This window comes from Tachypleus tridentatus, chromosome 13 (genome assembly GCF_004210375.1).
Source record: "Tachypleus tridentatus isolate NWPU-2018 chromosome 13, ASM421037v1, whole genome shotgun sequence".
Classification (NCBI taxonomy): Eukaryota; Metazoa; Arthropoda; class Merostomata; order Xiphosura; family Limulidae; genus Tachypleus; species Tachypleus tridentatus.
In genome coordinates, this window is record NC_134837.1 from 146,486,776 (window position 1) to 146,500,851 (window position 14,076).

Genomic DNA, 14,076 nt, shown 5'->3' on the forward strand with positions numbered 1-14,076 from the left:
AATATAACGTGTGTGTTTTGTTTAGTTCGAACGTCTGCTATGGTGAACAATGACATTTTACTCAATATCTTTTGACTTGCGCACTGAGAATTTAAGCATGTTAACGTAGCGTGTATGATGCACCAAATAAATGTTTAAATATTAATAAAACTGCGACTTTTATATAGTTGTATCATTAGAGATCAAAGCAAACTTAAATATTTCTGATCCTATGCGTTTCTTTTCTATATATGAAAATATTACAAGCAGCTATTGGGTTTTTACAGTATAACCACGGATATAAATTATTGAAATACAAAATTCTAAACTTCATAAAGCACATTTTCTGCTGTCAGTGCAATTACAAACTTGAAACTACTTGTATACTAAAAATGTGTTAGTCAGAGATAAACACATAAGGAAAAAAATATACTTTATCTATCCTTAAATCGAACAAATAATAATTTATCATTGTGAACTAACTAATATTTATTATATTTACTTCATAATTTGGCAAGAGTTTTATTTGTGATTTTTCAATGTTGTAAACCTAACAGAGTAGTTAAAACGTTAACAGACTTACTTATGTAAGAGGCACGACATGGCCAGGTGCTTAAGGCACTCGACTCGTAATCCGAGGGTCGCCGGTTCAAATTCTCCTAACACCAAACAAGCTTGCCCTTTTAACCGAAGGGACCTTATAATGTGACGGTCAATCCCCCTATTCGTTGATAAAAGAGTAACCCAAAAGTTGACGGTGGGTGGTGATGACTGGCTGCCTTCCGTCTAGTCTTACACTGCTAAATTAGGGACGACTAGCGCAGATAGCCCCCGTGTAGCTTTGCGTGAATTTCCAAAAACGAAAAGACCAAAAACAAAAAAAGGACTTTTAAACTATAAATCCTGGTGGTTAAAGCACTCGACTCGTAATCCGAGGGTCACCAGTTCAAATCCCCTTTACGTCAAACATGCTCGCCCTTTCAGCCGTGAGGGCGTTATAATGTGATAGTCAATTCCACTATTCGTTGATAAAAGAGTAGTCCAAGAATTTGAGGGTGGGTGGTGATGGCTAACGTAAATAACCTTTGAGTATCTTTGCGCGCAATTCAACAAATAAAAGTCTACATTCTACTCTTTTTGCCTATTTTGAAGAACGTGATTTTACTTTGTTTTTTTAATTATATTTCAAATCAAAACATAATTGGTCCCGTAATAAAGAAATATTTTTACGCAAGGGGGCGGAACTAACCACAACTAGCTGACCTACTGCGCAGAACAAAATGTTGTATTTTGCTCAGTTTATCTTGTATTTGCTAAGAGTTTTGTAACAAATCAATTTATTGAAAGAATGGCAAACTGAAGACATATTCATAAAGAGATGAAGAACTTGAAAAAAAATAATTTACAGAGGGAGCATGGCAGTTCAATTTTTGAAGGCCAGCAGTGCAGAGTTCGATAACTCAGTATTTATAATCAAACATACGCACGCCAAAAACAAGCGTAAAAGACACGGAAAGTATTGGAAAGGATGAAAGACATTGTAAAAAGAAATAGGTAAGAGTGAACTCATCTATATGGGTTGAGTGTATGGAATTAAGCACAAAGCTACATAACTGCTTATCTGGGTTCTGCTCGCCACGAGTATCGAAACCCGATTACTAGTGGTGTGAGTCCGCAGACATACTGTTGTTCCACTGAGGAGGGGGGGCAGCTGTAAGGGAATAAATCAGTAGCTACGAACCCTTCAAAGGATTTCATGTAGATATTCGTAATGTCTTAGATTTGTTCTACTTCGTACTAACAAGACGTTTGTCTGCGTAAACACGAGTGACTGTATGGAAGAAAAAGCAAGCAAATGCATTCCTCGAAAGGAAAAAGCAGAGAATGACTCATAACCTTCCTCTTTAAACAACAGTTAACTATTATTGAAACAATTCGACAGCTTATTCAGGGCACTGCGTACAAATTAGGAAAGCTGGGTGAGGACTAGCTGCCTTCCCTCTTACACTGCTAAATTATGGACGGCTAGCGCAGATAGCACTCATGTAGCTTTGCGCGAAATTCAAAATAACAAATAACAAACAGAACATGTGAACTACGATGATCAAATTTGTTTTAAACGATATTGTATAAATACCAATGTTACTTTTTGAAGTATGCAAAATGTTACCCTTTTGAACTTCATTGCTGCATCCCTTTTAATTTCATGTAAGCATAATTTAATAAACTTCTTATAGACGTTTCTTTCATGTGTATAAAACAAGACTTTTGGCAAAGTTCTTTTTTTTAATTTCGTGCAAAGTTACACAAGGGCTGTCTGCGCCAACCGTCCCTAATTTAACAGTGTAAGACTAGAGGGAGAGTGGTTAGTCATCACCACTCTCCGCCAACTCTTGGGCTACTATTTTACCAATGAATAGTGGTATTGACCATCATATTATAACTCCCCACGGTTGAAAGGGCGAGCATATTTGGTGCAACAGGAATGCGAACGCGCGATCCTCAGATTACGAGTCGAACGCCTTAACACGCTTGGCCATGCCGGGCCAGGAAAATAATGGAAAATGTGTTAAGTTTCTATACATGCAAATACATACACTTAACTTGTAGAATAGATAGTTACGATTTATTTACACAAGAAGGAACAAGATAATGAAACAGAATTTTACATTTTTCAGGTGGTACCCGGATTACATTAAGCAGTATGTTACATAAACAGAAATGAAGATTAAATAATTTACAGAATAAACACTCCTGGTGGCAAACTGTCTATAAGCCTCTATGGAATATGAAAATGTACTTCAAAGAATATAAACTGTTGACAACTAAAAATAATTGGCACCTGCTTTTAATAATGTTACTTTAATTACATTAGACAATAAAATTTTCCCGTAAAACAACAGCGTTTATAACTTTCTGATATGTTTTAGCTTTATATTGAAAACAAATAGTGTAACTTTCGACAAACGATAGATAATTTATTAAGCAAGCGAAAAAATTCTAATTCTAAAAGCAAGTAATACTTGTTATGACCGTTTTAAACTTCCCATGTTTCTACCTTCTATTTATTTGTTCATTTACAATATGTACTGTACAAAATAAAACAAACAAACAATATCTCAGAAAACCAAAACTGTGGGATAAATTTCTGTTTATTTTATAATACTTTCTTTACTGTTTACAGTGGTGGATTATAAACATGCTGTATACCACAAGGTTTGTGATAATTCTTGTTTTCCAAAGTTTCTACTACAAGTATTTTCCAATTAAACATAAATCCCTTCATTAAATAATACTGATCAAACAACTAAATAGTTTTAAATGAAGCAGCAGTTTTTCTAAAACTTGAAATCAAACTAGTTCATATCAGTGATAAGCTAATGATATATTTAAGGTAAACATACGGACCGCACAACTTTATTTCATGGATTAAGAGATCTTTTCTCACACTGGATATTTTATTGCCACACCTTAACTTTTTGTGTGAATGACTACAGGAAACATTAAGTTAATCTTTAAGCCAACGTTTGGCCAACTCTGAAGGAAAAGAAATTGCTCTTGGCCAGTAATGGAGTGACAGTTTAGGCCAGCTTTTACGCCGGCGGGGCCCACACAACGAACAGGCTAGAAGATTTTACTATGGGGAGAACAAGGCTTGTAAGTGGTAGAACCCAGCAGGTATCAACACTTCTAATTCTTTCTACCGTAGATTTACTGAAGTACGGAACTCAAGTGTTCACATCAGACCACCAAGTAGAGATAGTTGTGAAAGGTCCCACCCTTGTCACTGTGACATTTTACCAAAGAGAGCTCCACAAAGAACCAAGCACTCACTCCTCCATACTGTGTCAAGCAAGTGAACGCACGTGGCAATGAGTTCGTATTCCCGCCAGATATCTGATGGCTTTGTTAAGATTCAACTTGAAAGGTTAAAGATAGGTGGTATTAATATGTAACTTAGTTCTTCTTTCTTACTTCATTGTTTTTTACAACATACAAATATATAACGTTTAAACTATAACACTTGCATGAACATAATCTCATGTTCTTCATGTTTATTTTTAAGTGTAGTTCTAATAGAGCACCAGTTCAGATGAAGGTAAAATAAATATCACTAAAGCCAAACTTTTTGTTTTATTTTGTGCACTTTATTTGTACGAAATAAACTCAGTTGTTCAATACCTTTCTTGAGTAAAGAGCAAATATTACAAATAAATTTGAAATGACCTTTGTTCGTTAGTTTTTATACTCGAGAATAGAGTAGATTTTTGTCTTTTATAAACGTTAATATTATTTTATTACAAGTTACATGTTTTACAGAAAGGAAGAATATTTTTGAAACAAGTATGACGTTTTATATCCGTTTAAACAAATTCCTTAGCGTAACAGATGTAACATTGATACTTATAATCAGTAGATAGATTCAAACTGAAACTATTAAATGTAAATATTACAAAGTAGCACAGAGCTGCAAGTAATTTTGAGAAACCATTCTAAGCGCAAATATTTTACCTTATTTTTTCTTTGTTTGAAGCATAATTAAAAATTAATACTTGAGTTTGTAATGGTAATAAGAAGTTTACGAACTCAAAAAGAAATTGCATGAAAAAACAAAATTGTTTTTACTTCATTTCTAAATTATACAAACAAAACAAAATAAATATTTTTTTTTATTGTGCGTTGTTTATTGGATTAGCAATAAGTTTGAATATTCGATATTTGAAAAAGTAAAGTCGAATTTTATGTGCACGAGTATCACGGTTGTACAGCGGTAAGTCTACAGCTTTACGACGTTAAAATCAGGGGTTCGGTTCCTCTCGGTGGGCTTAATAGATAGTCTTATGTGGCTTTATTATGAGAAAATGCACACACATTTATGTGCACGCACGAGCATGAGGAATCCGAATTACAGTTGGCAAGTGATTAGATCCGTTATTTATTCACGAGTATTCTAGTGTGGTTAAAAATTAACAATTAAAATATCTTTATTAAATTTTGAAACCTTTCACTGATTCCCAGTATTCATGTAGAGTTTATTTAGGCCCAGTAAAACTAGTCATTTGCATAAACGTTATGATCACACATGTTCGTTTATTCACGTAAAAGAAACGACAGCAACTTCCAAATAAAGTGATAAACCTCAATTCATGAATAATATTTAATAATGTATTAACATGGCTAGAATGAAGGCTGTTGTTGCCATCACGATGCTATGATCAAATGCGATGTTATAAGAAAATAAAGTGAAATCAGGGATGGTCTTCATACATGGTTACAAGCACAAAGTCATATTATGTTATCACTGATTCCTATCTTTTTTTACAACATAGTAAAGAAACGGATTCTTATGAACCTTATTGAAAATCGTACGATACGACACATGTGAAATATTCATTCTCTAAAACAAGAGCAATCAACAACAAAAACTTATTCAACAAAACTGTGTGATTACTTTTTCAAATCATTAAGTGTACAATACAGTTTTTTTCCTAATAGGATGTCAAATCCTATAAAAACTGCATTGTACGCTTTCACTGATAAATAATTAAGAAAATTTAATTAAAAATACAAACTTTATTAAAAATTGAATAATTACAATCATGATATATATTCAAGTATCGAACTACACCATTTAGTATTGGAGTGAGAGATACAAATGCACATTTCACTTGTGTGCCAGTTTTTATTGTTGGTCGTATCTCTCGAGATCTAGGCCAGGGTTATGATCCTGTAAGTGTATTAAAATATATACAATAAAGAGTTTTGTTTGTTTGTAGTTAAGCACAAACAACTGTGCCACTGGGGAAGGGGATATTTTTTCCTCTTCTACTCTGGCGTACACCTCACTCACCGACGGCGAGATAATGAAGAGAAAATTATGATACATGCACTTACTATGTGTAAAAATTGTATAATTTCAGTATCTAATTTATCCGAGAAATAAACTATTACGTTGCTGTTGTTGCTTTAAAGCTTCTAAATATTTTCTGTTCACTGCGGGAACTGAACCTCAGATTTGTAATTAATAGGTTCGTAAACTTACCGCTGACCCACCGGAGGACAAACTATTGTACATAGTTGTATGAAAACTAATTTTGTATCCATGTATTTTAGCTTTAAATATTTGTTCTTTTAATACTTAACCTTTGATCTAAAGAAGTTACTCAGAATTCAAGGAAATTAAACTTTATGTAGCTCTGATATATATATATATATATATATATTGCATTCCAGACTGCCGAACTATTGAACTATTTTTTTTATTGTCCTGGAGTTCATATATGTACTATATTCAACGTAACTAAAACTGAGCGTCGTTATGTTTATTTGTTTGTTTATTGTTAAACACAAAGCTACCCATTCAGCTATAAGTAACGTGCCTATTGCGGGTATCGAAATTTGGTTTTTAACGTTATAAGTCTTAAGCTTTACAATTGAGCCATTTGGGGACGAGTTTATAAGAAATTAAGACTGAACTAAAGCAACCATATATTATTATTATTATGAAAAATGCAGGTGCATTTATTATCTTTACCCAACAAGTAAACAACACATTTAGAATTGGGAAGTAAAACACAGTCTTAATACATATATGTCTGCGTATACGATCAAAATGTTACAAAATAATAACAAGAATAATTCTTCTTAACTCGGTCTAACAAATATGGGAAACAAAGACATCTAAACTAAGTAAACATTTAAACTTAGTTTTTTTGTTAATGCATTTGTTAACCAGTAACAGTGGTTCAATGTAAACTTGTACCTTATCGAATTTGTTTACGTGATAACTTTCTACCTATATTTGAAATAAATAGTCTGATTTAGTGATCAAATAACATCCGAAAATCCATCCTAAAAAAGTGGTTCCATGTTTCGATAAATATCATAGTTCCCTCCTAGGAACGTTACACCAACAACGAAACTTACTTAAAAAACTACATTGGTATTAGCCGCTCTTAAATGTTTTTAAACATTTGTCTTACAGACTTAGTTATTTCTATAAAAAAAATACAAGTTAAACATTAAATACATATTCAACATATTTTTCACACGCTTGTTTCTCTTTTATGCATACAGTATAAAATTTGTCATTACAAACGTTGTTTTTATATTGTGTAAATAACGCAAATGAGCAAACCTGCTGTTTACCTAACTGTAAAACAGCCGTTGCAACAAAACAAACTTAATACAAATTATAAACTTTGTTTGCAGGTTCTGATAAGAGTCCCCCTAGAAAAATCTGAACACAAACTGTTTAGTTATTATAGAAAAAGTTAGGATATTCAGGTGAGGTTAGCTACCCTCGTTGATACCAATATCGGTGTTTTTTATAATGAAATCATAATAAAACATACCATGGACAAATGGTGCATACCTGATTGTTTGTCTATTTTAGACAATAGAACAAAACATCCTTATTATGAACTACGACCATTATCATCAAGGATTGAACTATTAGAGGATGACACGAGTAACCAAAGGATCCCTTAGCGAACGACGAAGTTGGCATATGCATCTGACGGTTTAGTTCACTTCTTTTTAAAACAAGTATTTAACCTTTTTAGATCTTTACAAAAATGGTTTGGTTCGAGTTTCTGCGAAATACTTAACAACTAAAACTTGAAAAACTTGTTTGTATTATGCTTTGATTGCTAACTCTGTTTTTATGTCCGTGACTTGATATAATGAAATGATCAGGCACTGTTATCACACACTACAAGAGATACACCCTGCTCATTTGAGTCTTTTTTGCCTTTAAAGTTGCAGATATGTGCTCAAACTAGATCTATTTTGTTCTGTAGAATGGCGAATGTCTGAATGTATTTGTTTCATATTGGTTCACAAAATGGCAGATGTGTGCATATGTGAATTTTATTGTGCCCTGTAGCATTAAAGATATCTATACGTATATTTGTTTTATTTCAGTTTGCAAAATGACAGATGTGAACTTTGTTTGTTTTCGCAGAATGACAAATATATGTAAATAAAAACCTTAAGAACAGAGATAGCATTAAATGTATTATGATAAAAAGTATTATGTAATACCTTGGAGTTTTAAAACTAGATTTGTGATATCTTTACCATAAAAAATATCTTAAAACAACAACAACAAATATTTGTTGAAATTATTCGTGTCTGAAGACTGCAACTGCGTTATATAGATTGGAATCGAATGAAACTAAATAATATTATTTCAAGACACTAATCTCTTCAGAATTGTTTGACAGGTCGTTAAAATTCTCCCAAGTTCCTGATATAAGTTTTGGATATAACTATATATCTGGTTAAAAAAGATTCAACAAGAAAAAGTAGTTTTAAGTAAAAGTCTAACGCGTACAATAGAGAGAAATCCTGCAATAATAACTAGATACGTCGCGTTATTGTTGTTTGTTTGTTTTTTAATTTCTCACAAAGCTACTCGAGGACTATCTACGCTAGCCGTCCCTAATTTAGAAGTGTAAGACTAGAAGGAAGACAGCTAGTCATCACCACCCACCGCCAACTCTTGGGCTACTCTTTCACCAACGAATAGTGACATTGACCGTTACATTATAACGGCTGAAAGGGCAAGCATGTTTGATGCGACAGGGATTCGAATCCGCGAACCTCAAATTACGAGTTCAACGCCTTAACCCACCTGGCCATGCCGGGCCTATTGTTGTTTGTTATTACTTTTTGCCACGGAAATGTTTGAACTGAATGTTAAAATTAACAATGAATGACTTATTGTTTCAGTGAATTGCTAAAAATACTGATTCTAATTTTTGTCTGTCTTATATGTATATTGCTAATTTCCTTTTATCTTTGGGTATTTTGGACAGGTATAATTTAACATTTATTTGCGTTTTATTCTAACCTTCAGACTTCATTAACTTAACATAACTCTCAACTTTGTACTTATCTCTCTGCATAATTCACATCTTATCTCAATTTTGTTATGTAACAAATAAGCATTATATGTAAAGTAATATTAAATAAAAATGGTTACCGCAGCTTGTATTCATTATTGCAAAACCATAGCGGAAAAAATTCTGAAGAAAAACAGAGAAATGAATGTAAGATAGTATACATATGCAAATATAAATGTTGATGCAAAACTGAAACCCTAACATGACACGCACAATAATCAACTTGTTCAGTTATATGGGGTCTTACTCCAGTATTTTCGAGACCAACGAATTAACGAATTATATCGACTCATTAGTGATACTTACTAAGGTAATGATAATTATTATTAGTAGTAATTACTACTTCTCACTTACCTCTTATAATTATTTATTCTGCTCCTGGTTCCCGCAAATATTCAACTAGTCAGTCTTACGTAATCTCGCCTAGGGATATGGACATGTTCCGCAAAAGGAAGTCGTGTCTCGCAAACGCAACTTCTAACATCATCGTTCCTAATACTTCCGAAGTAAGGCCTCATGTCGTTGAACTACTCGAATATTGTTAAGATTTCAGTTGTGTACCAAGAGATTTCACATTTGTATAGGTGCGTTGTCTTATACTCATTTGTTTATTTCTTTTTTATTCAGAGCATAACTACGCCTTTCGTCTATACGGGTTTTGTACTGATTTGTTTTTTTAAATGGCCTTAAAAATAGCCTAATGTTTATTTAATGGAAGAAAATAAAATATACTAGAAGTGATTATAATTTTAAACATAATTATCATAATTTACCAACGATTTTTTTTCTTGAACCCCTGGTTGCTTAATTGCAATATTATTATTAATTTGATTTCTGCAAATTGTCACTTTTGACCATTGGTGGTTTTAGTCAGTCGATATAAGGATAGTATTATACTTGAAATGCTATGAAAATCAATCTTTACTGATGTTGTATTAAGCATTTTGAAATATTTAGTAAGTTATTCAAGTATGAAACGTTAATAGTTCAGATTTCATATTTGGAACACACGTAAGGTTTGGTTTGGTTTGGTTTGAATTTTGCGCAAAGCTACTTGAGAGCTATCTGTGCTAGCTGTTCCTAATTTAGCAGTGTAAGACTAGAGGGAAGACAGCTAGTCAACAACACCCACCGCCAACTCTTGGGCTACTCTTTTACCAATGAATAGTAGGATTGACCGTCACATTATAAAGCCCCCACGGCTGAAAGGGCGAGTAAGTTTGGTGTGACGGAGATTCGAACCAGCGACCCTCAGATTATTTCACTATACATGTGATATAATACCACCTAAACTTATTCTACGCTTCATTAACATCAAAACAGACATCTCATATATATCAGAAGGTAGATCACAACACTACATGTAACTAATGTGTCTGAATATTACGTTCATTGTGAACAGAGATAAAATAGTAGGCTGAGAAATATTGTAGTGTCACCACCATAAACAACAAGGGTGTTTGAATAAACATGAAGTATATTAAAGTTCTATTTTTAATTAAACTTAATGTTCGATGATATTTTATTATAAGCATGTGCATATAGGCGTTTAGAAAACCACGGAAGTTTTGCAAATGTAGCCTTTTTGTAACTACGGTTAATATATGACAAAATGCTTTCAGTTGTAATCGTTTTACTGTAGACATTCTATCGTGCCCTTGATAGAGCGTGACAACAAATTCAATGAAGATTTAACTTAAAACTTAATTATAGATTTATATATATATATATATATATATCCTTTCAAACTTGAAAATAGAATACCATTACTTCTGTGTGTCAGCATATATGCTCTTGTCATATAAAAGATTATATATTCTATCACAAGAAGAGTCTATTGAAACTACATCTTAACCTTAGAACTACCAATGTTATCGCTGTGGGTCCTACATATCGAAATATATATATTTTTTTAATATTTATGCATAAAATGGTAATAAGTCTAAGAGGCCATTATTACAAGGTCCCTAATATCATCATGTAAGTCACACCATAAAATCTAAACAAAAATGCCACGTATGTTGAAATTAATCTTATTAATTACTACTGGAGTTTTTGTTAATTTTACGAACAAAATGAATGACTCTACCTAGTTTGTTTGGTCACTTTATATAGTGTCGTGACATCCTAGAATATAAAGTAACATGAGGACCTCATCAATAGTAAATCGTATAAAACAAGCCGATAAGTTAAGGATTAACTAGTCAATTTAGAGGTGAATTCGTTAAAATTGTAAAGTTTTCAGTACACAAATATAGTATGCGTAATTTTCGAACATTGCAACAACTTAATATAAAGTATGTCGTTATTACTTGATTCCTAAACTTAATATACAAGAAATACGTCAATAATCTCCATAGCAACCACACGCCACCCAGAAACAGGGCAACCACAACAAGAACGAAACTTAGGCTGTTATATACATATATATAGCGTTGCTGTAAAAGATCGAATACTTTCATATACAGGACTGTATACGCGAGACACAATGGATATTTAAATATTAAGTTTAAATAAGCTATTTTTACCTTTGAGTTTCATAATTAAAACAATAAAATTTTACTTCATAAGAAGTCGTTGATTGTCTTTGCCAACATCCACGAGCGAAAACTATGTAAAATTTAACAATAAGTATTTCGTAAACTCCACAGCTTCAAACAATATCAACATATGTCGAATAGAGAAACCTCAGTACATATCGCTAATATGAGTATAATCCATCAAAGGAACAATGCTTATCAAACAACGAACTAAATGCAATTAAACAAATATAATCATAGTGCTGGTAACCTGGTAATTCAGTTGTGATAATATATACTATTGATATCTTTGTCGTGATTATTATAAATATTTAATTTTACCAACAGGTTACGTGAAAACAAAACTTAAAAGTTTTTTTCTGTATTTACACCTTTATTATATCCTTAGACCATGAGAGTAAAAATGGCCGTCCTGATTGTATGGAAACGAGAAACATATTTCATCCCAAAGATTAAAAACTTTCTCATGATGTCAAGAGGAAATATTTGGCCAAAAGGACCAAATATTTCCTCTTCGTTTTAAAATTTTCTAGCTTCATCTAAAATTTCTTCTTGTGGAAAAAAATTTAGCATGAAGTTAAGGAATAAATTTTTCTCAGAATTGAGGAATAGAAACAAATTTCCACTTCAAAAGACATAATGCCAGTCAGATTTATCTAACTGAAAAGTGTTTTGTTTTACACCCTTTATATCACGAAATTAACTTCCTTAATTCCTTTTATAAATCTATATTGTGTTTGGTCTAAATGCAAAGCAAGTTCCTGTTGATGGTATTAGTTTGTCTGTTGAATTTCGCGCTATACCATTCAAGGACTATCTGTGTTAACCGCTCATACTTACTAAGTGATAAGACTAGAAACAAAGCAGGTAATCAACACCATTCATCATCAACTCTTAGGTTACTCTTTACCAAGGAATAATGGAATTGGTCGTCACCTTATAACGCCTTCACGGCTGAAAGAAGGAACACAATTGGCGACAGGTTTCGATTCAGTGACCTGCAGATTGCGAGTCGAGCATCCTGACCATCAGACCACGCTAGACCTTATTTATTAGTTAGTTAAAATCAGATTTTTGGTTTCGCTCCAGTATTTCAGTGTTAAAAATCAAACTGAACAACAACAACAGGTAAAAACAAAACAATTGTGAGGAAATTTTGCTAAAGAAAATTTTAGATTAGAGGAAAGTTACGATTTCTGTTAGTCCTGACATAAACCTCTATCTTTTGTCTGTTGGTAAAACATTTCGTTTATACTTTGTAAACACGCCTAGAAAAAAAAGGTAACTTACATTTTAAGAGTTCTATATTTTCTTCATTGTTCCCAAAACGATATACTTATAGAGAAAAGTTTCTTCTGTATAAATATTTAATTTTATTTAAATGTGATTTTAGAAAATATACTAATATATAATGAGGCCTGACATGGTCTAGTGATAAGGGCACTCGACTCGCAATCTGCGAGTTGAGAGTTCGAATCCCCTCACTGGCCACGCTTGCCCCGTCAGTCATGGGAGCTTTGTAATGTTACCTACTTACCTTCCCTCTAGTCAATCACTCCTAAATGAGGAACAACTAGCGAAGAATTTCTGCGCGGAATTCGACAAACAAACAAATATAAAAATATCCAAGTTGAGAAACATAATAACTAAATATAGAAACAAAAAGCTTTACCGACTGGTAGTGTTATAAGTACACATAAATAAGACTATATAAGCAAAAGAAAGATAATAATGCCGAACAAGCAAGAATATCGATAGGTAATGAACATTTTAAAGGATTTTTAGGGTAAAAGTTAACTATCAACAAGACTCATAGCGATATTCATTTTTTTTATTTGTAGTTATTGTGGTTTAAGGTAGAGAAGATGGTGCATTTGGTAAAAAGGGCCTTACAACAGATATGGATGACTATTAGAGGTTATTACACAGTAAAGTTGCTTTATAACAATATATATATGTATATACTTGTATGATAATATCTTATTTAGTCTAACTTTTATCATCATAACTTAAAACAGTAAAGCTCAAAATAAATATCTGCAGCTTAAAATGTAAAAGAAGTAAACTTTATAGTTTCACACAAGAGTGCAGGTCGTAAATAAGGCTGGTGCTGTAGCAGGATATTGGTCATTTTCCTCAAACTTAAAATGACTGATTATGTGATGTCAGAACAGTCCAGTAATTAAACCTGATTTAATATTTATTGTCAATTTTTTTTAATGATGTTAGCAAATTAAATAAATTAATACATTTACAGATAATACCGCCATCATTGCGACGTATTTGAAGTTAAAGATTTTAAAGATTTGGAGTATACCACGTACGAGGAGTTAGAGCATGTGGAAATGTTTTTTATGTGGATAAGTATGTGTGCGTGCTAGTGTCCACGAACGTTTACTGTATAAACAAGCTAACACTAAATGTTGAAAGCAGCGTAGTGATTAAAGACTGGAATAATTTTGACAAACTTTTCAGTATATGTAGGAAAAAGAATTTGAAAATAAGGATTTTGGTTTATTTCGATCGCAGCAATTTTTCATTTCGATTTCATATCAAGCAACATGTATTGAAATAAATCGTACTTTCTGTATTAATGTTCGATATATTTAATAATAACGATATAAAGACAGTGTGTTTAAAACATACTA

General features: G+C 32.5%; 1 long non-coding RNA gene across 1 annotated transcript; it reads left to right on the top strand.

The window, feature by feature from the left end:
* The first annotated feature begins 3,509 nt into the window (after positions 1–3,509).
* On the top strand, positions 3,510–8,890 carry LOC143239394 (uncharacterized). Its single transcript, XR_013021157.1, has 3 exons — positions 3,510–3,918; positions 7,376–7,527; positions 8,395–8,890. It is a non-coding gene; the product is annotated as an uncharacterized LOC143239394 (long non-coding RNA).
* Positions 8,891–14,076: the final 5,186 nt, after the last annotated feature.